Genomic DNA, 9,874 nt, shown 5'->3' with positions numbered 1-9,874 from the left:
GGCAGTCCGAATTTGGCGCACCGACGCTAAAGCTAAGGAAACGGTAGTTATTATACCCAAAGGAAGTCTCTCGTCAATTTTTGATTTACTCGACATATTGTTCTTTCAAGATAACAGTATCGTGTTCAAGTATGAAGAGCGAACGAAAAGCGTGTCGATTTATTTGGAGCCTGATCTCGCGATAATTATCCCCAGCGATATCGCGGTTATGATGGGCTTTACGGTTGATCCAAAACTAGATTTCGTCATTACGGAATCCATGACGGCGTCGTTTATCGTCGATTTAGACGCCGGATTACACTCGTTGTTTATTTATTCCGACGTCGTTGAAAATACAATCGTGGGAGATCGCTAAAGGAAAAGACGGAGAAACGGTGGATGCTGAATTTTCTCGTCCACATTACTTACCAGTCGCTTCCCCGGAAATACAAACTATCGAAATAAACATAATGGATGATTTGGGGAATCCCGTGCGTTTTGAGCGTGGTAAGGTTCACGTTACCCTCCACTTAAGACCGCGGAGGGCTTGGATCACCCTATAATACCACGCGCGTGACGGAGTAACGTTCAATTCAGTAAACAGTGACGACCGACAAACATCATGAGGTATTCGCGGTACAATCCCTCCGTAAGCGATTACGAAAACTACTATTTGAACCAGACTGGGTACGGATCAATTGCCGTGTATCGGGGTGTCGGTGTTCAGAGAGGGTATGGGTTAGGTAATATACTAGCTTCGGCATTCCGCAGCGCCATGCCCCGTTTTAAACGCGGAGCCCAGTTCTTAGGACGAAAATTTCTCGATACGGGTGTGAAAGTGGTGACGGATGTTGCGAGTGGTATTCCAAACAAAAAAGCCCTGACAACTAGATCAAAGACCCCCGCAGAGAAGCCTTATTTTCGGGCCGCGGAAGCGGTTAAACAAATGACGGGATCTGGACTTAAAAGGAAGCGCGCTAGACCCCGCAAAATCACTCGAACTAAAGCCAAGAAGAAGAAAACATCGTGCCTTTCTTACTCCGACATATTTTCATAAAGAATTATAATGGCACTGTTACATCCTCACTCAAGCGGGTGCGTGAGTTCAGAGCTCGACCTTTTTCAAGTCCCGTTATCGCAAACGGGGATTATAGGTGGTGAATGGGTAGAATACAATCCCATTTCCAGCATTACCAACAATTCAGCGTTAACGTTTTGCTTTAGTGGAAATTCTGAAGCGTACGTGGACTTGTCGCAGACGTTCAGGTGGAAGTGAAAATACAAAATGGAACTTTTCCGAAAGCTGCCGTTATGGGTGCGAATGGTGCAGTAACGACACCTGTGGATAATGTGGCGCCCGTAAATTTATTTCTGCACAGTTTATTTCCTGAAGTGCATTTATTCTTAAAGGAAAAATCCGTTACCCCCTCGGCTCAAAATTACCCATATAAAAGTATGATTCAAACCATGTTAACATTCGGTGACTCCGCCAAAACGAGTCACCTGACTAGCTCCTTATACTATCGTGACACGGCGAGCAAGTTTAATGACTTTGAGAACAACGAAGGCTTCTTGAAAAGAGCGGAATTTGCTCGATATGATCGGCGTTCTTCATTTAGACATTTGCCAACAACCTCGCTACCTTCTAAACTTAGTGGATTTAAAGTTTGTCTTTGGGAAACCGAACACGGAGTTTTGTTTACACTCCGATGTCAAATGCAAATTGGATATCAAATCAGCCTCGTTATATCTGAGGAAAGTTAAACTAATTCCTGAAATCCCGTGACTTAAAATTATCTCCATATAATTTCCAACATTTGAATTTAAATCACATTGGACTGTTTGTCGACGGCAATAGTGTACCACACAGACCTCTTACTCCGAATTTTGCAGAGAATAGTTACATTCAGGCTTACGCCAATTTATTTCTTCAAACGGGTCAGTGGAACATTGATGAGGGGAACCAGATAAGTCGCGACGATTACGTAGGTGGGAACTGTCTTTTCGTTTACGACTTAACAGCGGATTTGATGAGCAACGCCTCCCACTTTCATCTTGTTAAAAACGGAAATTTACGACTCGAGATAAAATTTGCTTCCGCTTTAACCGAAACCATCGCCGTCATTGTCTACGCGGAGTTCCAGAGTTTGATTGAAGTCGATAAAAACAGAACCGTGCTTTTGAGCTAGAATGGATACCTTACAGCTAACTAGAGTTATGGAAAAGGATAAATTCGTAAAAACCCATTTCGAGGAGTATTCGCCGAGGATCAATTGCCCAAATATGTAAAAACTTACCCATCTCTGTATATCGTAAACACGGCTACTTCAGAAACGTCCGGAGAACATTGGGTGGTACTTTATTTCTCGAAAAACAACTGTACTACAGAGTTTTTCGATTCTTTTGGGAACGCCCCCGATATGTTTCCCTTTAACGACTTTGTCGAAAGAAACAGTAAAACTGATACTTTTAATTCATTACAATTACAAGGGAATCTTAGTACGACTTGCGGTGGCTTTTGCGTGTATTTTGCAATTAATCGTTGTCGGGGAGTAAAAATGTTTGATATTGTAACTAGATTTTCTAAAAATGAAAATGTTAATGATAAGATGATAAAAGAATTTATGTATTCAAAATATTCAATAAATATTAAATAATTTTCATAAATGTTTTTATTCGTTTCAAAAGAATTAACAAATTTTTAATTCCACATGAACACTACGGTTAATACCGTTAATACATTGATTTTAAAATTTGTATCCACTTGTGACCGTACGATAACGTGCTCACACCATCCCCTTAAATGTACTTTTTGTTATCGCAAGGGCTTAGCGCTATCGTAAAAAGTTCATGTTTTGAGCTAACAATTCGTTTCATTGTGCTGGTGGTAACTACGTTTTGAAATAAGGAATCACAATAATTCACGTGCCTGATCTTATTTTTCCCAACGCGTTTGCAAATTCCTCTCGCGGTCTTCTTTTCGCCCTTCTCCGATAAGATAGAATACATCTTTGGTCTGAGACCGCAAAATTCGCGAATAGGTACACCATCCATTTCGTCTTTCATTTTTCCGATGACCTTTTTGTTGGCGTTGCTAAAAAGAGGGTGGTGGACAGGGTAGCCCGAAAAATCGAAGAGATGTGAATCTTTCCGAAAATCGGCGTAGACATCTTCCTTCTGGATGTCATAAGTCAGGCTATCCGTATCGGTGAAAAGTAGACGCGCACTGTCGCCGTAGGTCTTTCGTATGTACTCGTAGTGAAACTGGTACATAAACAGTTTCGAGATGTCGAGAATAGTGAAACCGGTATAAATTGGTCAATTTAAGGTCTGCGACTTCTTTTCATTTGAATGCCCACCAATCGTTTTTAAAAATGGTGAACTTTTCAAATGCTGGAGAAGAAGCTTTTTTGATGGCTCGTTCTGGTGTTTGAACGGGTCCCTTAAGTTGTCCCCCCTTTGACTCTAGACGAAGACGCAATAACTTATAATTTTCGTCTTATTGTGTTCCATAATACAACACTAAAATTAAATTTTGCTCTACAATAGTTTTTAAAACAAAACTATTCAAGTCGTCCAAAAACGACGAAACAGATAAAGGTCAAGAGAGGAATGGTAGGTTTATAGAATAGCTTTTCAATTTTGCTCTCTAGTGGCAGAGTAATGGCTCCGTGGCCCAAGTTCAGCTTCACTCTTGCTTCCGCTGATTGGTAGATCATCTTTATAAAGCCCGCAACTGCATCTCCGTCCAACATGATTTAAGATCTTAAATAAATAATTATGGTTTACACGGTCGAAAGCCTTCGTTTGGTCCAATGAGACGATGGCCCATTTTTAAATTGTGTTTCGTGATATATTGTATGGTGTCTCGAATTATGGCAATATTTGAGCCGAAAGTACGTCCAGAAATAATGGCCGTTTGGTCTTGGCCCTAAATATCTGAGTGTGTGGAATAACTAGTGGCTTAACGGGGAGTCGGGATCCGGCTCTTGTAACCCATAAGTGCAGTCGCACACTGGGAGATGTAAGCTTTGATCAAATGGTCCTATCTCCACCTAGAAACTGAGCTTCGGCTCAGGCTAACGGAGAGGGTCCGTGCAAACTGGCCGCTTCGGCGGATTGGGTTTTTGAAATGAGAGGTTTAGGGGGGCTTGTTATGAAGTTGCCTAGCTGATTATTATAATTATTATTATTATATTAAAATTTAATTATTTAAAATTATATTTCTGAGCAAAATTTAATTGTAGTGTTGTATGATGGAGCAAAATGAGACGAATCTAATGCACTAATTGGTTTTTTAAATGATTGAGATTAAGGGGGGCTAGTTATGAAGTTGGCCCCCCAATTTAAATTAAATTATTTCAAAACCTATTTCTAAAGCAAAATTTAATTATAGTGTTGGTTAATGGAGAAAAATGAGACGAATCTAATGCACGAGTTAGTTTTTGAAATGAGTGAGATTTAGGGGGTAGTTATGAAGTCCCCCCTCAATTAAAATTAAATTATTTCATATTCTATTTCTAGAGCAAAATTTAATTATAGTGTTGGTTAATGGAGCAAAATGAGACGAATCAAATGCACTAATTAGTTTTTGAAATGAGTGAGATTTAGGGGGGCTAGTTATAAAGTTGCCCCCCCAAATTAAAATTAAATTATTTGAAATTCTATTTCTAGAGCAAAATTTAATTGTAGTGTTGTATGATGGAGCAAAATGAGACGAATCTAATGCACTAATTGGTTTTTGAAATGATTGAGATTTAGGGGGACTAGTTATGAAGTTGCCCCCCAATTAAAATTAAATTATTTAAAATTATATTTCTACAGCAAAATTTAATTGTAGTGTTGTATGATGGAGCAAAATGAGACGAATCTAATGCACTAATTGGTTTTTTAAATGATTTAAATTTAGGGGGGCTAGTTATGAAGTTGCCCCCAATTAAAATTAAATTATTTCAAATTCTATTTCTAGAGCAAAATTTAATTTAAGTGTTGTATAATGGAGCAAAATGAGACGAATCTTATGCACTAGTTAGTTTTTGAAATGAGTGAGATTTAGGGGGCTAGTTATGAAGTTGCCCCCCTTAATTAAAATTAAATTATTTCAAAAACTATTGTTGAGCAAAATTTAATTTTAGTGTTGTATTATGGAGCAAAATAAGACGAAAATTATAAGTTAATGCGTCTTCGTCTAGAGTCAAAGGGGGGGGACAACTTAAGGAACCCTGTTTGAACCAGATGAAAATCTATTCGGTTTCTCAAATTCTCCATCGTTTTACCTAAAACAAAAAAATATTAAAAAAATTATTTATTTTTAATTTTAATTTAATTACCGAAGACGCTATTGTTTTGGATTTTAAACAGGTCCTTCTTGAAATCATTTTTGGCTAGTTTCCTTTTTTCCGTGTTAAAATTTATGAAGGGTCGGAGTCAGGGTTCTTGGTTAAAAGACAGGATTTTGTAAACTTTTGTTAATTTTAAGCCCTTGGATAGGTAATACTTAAGATTTCTATAGTGAAGTACGTATCTTTCTTTGTTTAATAAATTTGGGACGAGTTTAGGAGGAGTTTCTTTCACGGGGAGGGTAATTTGTAGTAATTAGAGAACATATCAGTCGTAATCTTTCGCGACTCTGGCGCGAGAGGATAACAGTAATGTTCTTGATGTAGCTCGTCTGGGTTTTCCAAATCAACTTCCAAAATAAAACCGTAAGAAGACTCGTCCGCTCAAGTCAGGACGTGGCTTACATCGTAGGTTAGTAGGTCGTTCACTGATACCCAGCTGAATTTATTAGTCGGAAGATAATCAACCATGGCGAAACCGTAGATTGTTCATATCGAGATACATAATAAAGTTTAACGGTTCGTCGGGATCGTAGGTTTCTGGAATGTAGTGGTTATTGGCTTCGGCGAAACGGTGGCTAATCATAGATACACCCCCTCTTATTCACCGTTCAATAAATCTGACTTTGGTCATATACAAGGCGGCTTCCCAAGCAAACCCTGGCCGTAAAGGCGTGAGCGCAATCAAACTGATAATATTCGAAGCACATTTTGCGGAAATTTTCAAAGACATCGGCTAGTTGTAAGGTGTCAGCCTGTACGTATAAATCGTGCAATTCACCTAAAATAATAATAATGTTAGTAACACATATTTCCTTTCCACGTAATATGACGTACCAAGATTTTTTAAATGAAAAACATCCCAGATTGTTTTCACGGTCTCGTATTCTTCGTCTAAAAGATGTTCGTCAGTTAGCGCGTTGAAAAAGACTTCTTTCGGAGGTAATTGCGCTTCGTCAAATTTGTCCATGCTGCTTATGTAGTCATAGGGGTACGTTAGCTTTTTAAGTAAATGAATGACCTGACGGGAATCATAGAACGAAAGAATGTAGCATTGAGTTTCCGTTCGGCATTTTTCTAACTCGGCGGGAGTTAAATCCATAGGGACATTCATTCGCAAAAGGTCGGAAATGACTTCTTCTTCCATCACAAGACTTTCAAGGAAAACATCGATGGCGTCTATTCCTCGGTATGTGACTGGTGAATTTGGCGTACCTAATTACGAGATGAATTTTATAAAATCGATCTGTTACCATTCTGTAAGAACAAAAATCTTACCTTCTGGACCTACAACTACGTAGCTAAACCCGCACGCTATATGTTCCGACAATTTGGTGGTAGATGAGATAGAAGAATCTGGCAAACATGTCTTGAATTTATTGATGATACATTCAAAATCCACATAAATAACGAAGGGTACCTAAATAATAAATTCATACAATTAATATCAGTTAATATACGAAACGGAGAAAAACCAACTTTTTGCATCCAATCGTATTTGCAGAATTAGTTGCGGATCGTGAATTTTGCAGTTTTTACATGCTCCCGGTGATTTATTTCAGCGCGTGCACCCGAGTACCGTTGTAAGCAAAACCTACAGACATAAGTCTTTCCATTATGTTTGGTGAAGTTACACAAAAAGCGACTTAAATCTCGAATAAGACAAAAATGTTTAGATTTTCCGTACACAAGAAAGAGGAGGTCAATTTGCCGTTCTTCGGGCACTTGGTTTTGCTAACTAATATGTAATGGAAAAAGTTCACGTTCGAAGCCGAAGACGTTTATAGACAGGTTGTTCTTTTTCTCGAACTTTTTTAGTTTTAAAGTATTAAGAACGAAAGGGAAAGAAATATCTGAACAATCCAATTCTGTTTCAAACCGCGAATACTGTTCGACCCTTCCTCGATTCATTTCAGCCGGATGAAGTTTGGCGATAATAGACCAAATGAAACACTTTTCGTCATTTGATTTTATGTTTAACACTCCCTTACAATTTCTAATAGAAGGAGGAAGTTCTATATATGACCCACCAACTAAAGGCTTATACGTTATTATATCCACTTGGACAAATAAAATGTGGTCCATATTCCATCCGCTTCCCCGATCTTCAAATTCTTCGACCGCCTTCACCATTTGTTTCGTACATTGGTCAATTTGGCCAGGGATTTCTTCCGGTGTTAGGGATATTTGGTTTTTGCTCCGAAAAAACGAAAACGCTTCCACTTCTTCACCATTGTTGAGCTCGCGAACGTAACGAATGTTCATGAAAATATTCCACTTAATTCCTCGCTTTTTGGTTAAATGGTTTTCTAAGTATTTAATCAAACCTGACCTAATACCCGTAATAAGTATTTCTGGGTCGGTTTGAATAATCTTTGGGGTGTGACGTGATCCCACAACGACGTTTTGCAGAGCCGACACATCTTCCACGTCACTCTGGAAGCCCGCATCAGACTCTTTGGATTCATATTTTTATTTCGTTGCCACATCTTGAGGGGTTTCGGGGATATTCTTGTGTATCCGCGAATGACGTAATAATCTCCATCTACGAGAAAAGCTGCGTCCACAGATCGTACAGTCATATTTTAAGCCCTCGTGTTGTTCACGAACGTGACGATTTAAATTAAACTTTGAGTAAACTCTTTCGCGCATATGCTACACGAAAACATGGTAAACTGTCTATTTGGTGGCTCCCCGCAACTGACGATGAGAAGCAAAGTGTAAGCCGAACTTATATGCGAATTATTGCGACCTTGTCTCTTCGTATTAGATTTCTATCTCAATCTATCCGTCAGTCAGTCTGCCTCGTGTTGGGCAGAGATGGGCAAAAAATCATTTGGCGAGTAACGAATAAATTTTTTCTTGTCAGTTGTTATTTATAAATAACGTTACAATTAATTTATTTAGAGAAAAATATTTTAAATAAATGTAGGAAAATATTTTTTAATAAAATAAGTTTATAAATAAAAAGGTCAAAATATCTGTTTTATTAAATCATTTGAAATAAATGTATTTTGCAAATAAAGAAGACTGAAATATTTTGTCATCAGATATTTCGGGTTAGCGTAGTTTACAAATAGATCGTCAAAAATAGCTTCCGTTTATTTTTTATTTTGTAGATAACGAATTATTTTTATTTGACAGGGCTAGACTCAAGGAAAATAAATGAATATATGGCCAATTTGTAAGAAAATGCAATACAAATTCCAAAGACTTAAAGTTAATTCTGGTGTCAGAGACGAAATACAATTGTCGACACCATTTTTATTTTAACAAAGAGTATCAATATTACCCAGCAATGGTGGTCACTATTTAATGGCACAGCGAAGGTACAGCAGACCGGTCGGAGGGGAGGCAGCGACATGTGAGCGAGGCCCCTTCTCACAACACACATGTTTTGCGAAGGAATAAATGAGAGGCCCGAATAAGTGCCGCAAAGTACGGGAACCCCAAAAAGTGCCGGACCTCAATAAGTGCCGCTAAGTAAGGGGACCCCTAAAAGTTCCCTTAGGTGTGGGGACCACAAAACGTGTCGCTAAGTGCGAGGCCCTAGACGCTCGCCTCGCTCGCCTGTTCTAGCGCCGGCCCTATAGCTACGCCACTGTAGCTATTAATTAATTATTTAATTAATGCTACTAATTTTTACTTGAAAGCATCATTTGCCTTTACTATATACACAAACCTTACGAAGATACGTGAATTTGGGTTTCACGCGATAATATGACATTCCAAGATTGAAATTCGTAGATCACGAGAAAAGGATTGTAGCAGTGGCGGAATAAGGGGGAGGACTGACCGCCCCGGGTGCCAGGGTAGCTAGGGGTATCATTTACCCAAGGCAAAAAGTACGGAAGGGCAGTAAATTAATAAAAACATTAATCTAATACCACCGACCCCATAATTTCCGTAGCATCGTTAAAACAGTGGCGTAACTAAGGACCTGCAGACCCCGCGAACGCGGGGGGGGGGGCGGGTTTCATTTTCACAAACTAGGGGGCCCTTTCGTTTTAAGTATTTTTACAAGAAAAACTTGTAAAAATGGAGAAAAATGGGTTACGGGACGAACAAAAGACAGGCTTTAACTAATACTGAAATTCAATCTCACTCAATATCCTACGGTAGAAATCGTAAAAAAATATCTAAAGGTAGCTTTTGAATATAATATTTTAATTTTCAAATTTTAATAAATGAAATTCGCGGTTTTTAATTTAAATAGATATATTATATATTGCATTCCATTTACTACGACACTACTAATACTTTATAACAAATACATTTTTTTTATAAAGGGGCCTTTTGATATCCTGCGGGGGCTCGAAACTTTTCATTACGCCACTGCGTCCAAAGCTTCTAACTGGAGGTGCTTTGTCGGTGGCATTAGCGTTAAAAGTTGCCATTATCAAGAAGTCAAATATCCCGCAACAGTTTACTCCTTATAGTGCGATAAGCATTTTTTTAACCTTGCGTTTACTCGATTAACTAAAATCCTTATTCGTTATTTAAATTAAAGAAAATATTTCCATTTTTTATTTCGCGAAATAAATGACTGAAAATAT

This window comes from Leiobunum rupestre, chromosome 3, assembly GCF_980474605.1.
Source record: "Leiobunum rupestre chromosome 3, qqLeiRupe1.1.hap1, whole genome shotgun sequence".
In the NCBI taxonomy this organism is placed as follows: Eukaryota; Metazoa; Arthropoda; class Arachnida; order Opiliones; family Sclerosomatidae; genus Leiobunum; species Leiobunum rupestre.
This window is presented reverse-complemented; position numbering follows the sequence as displayed.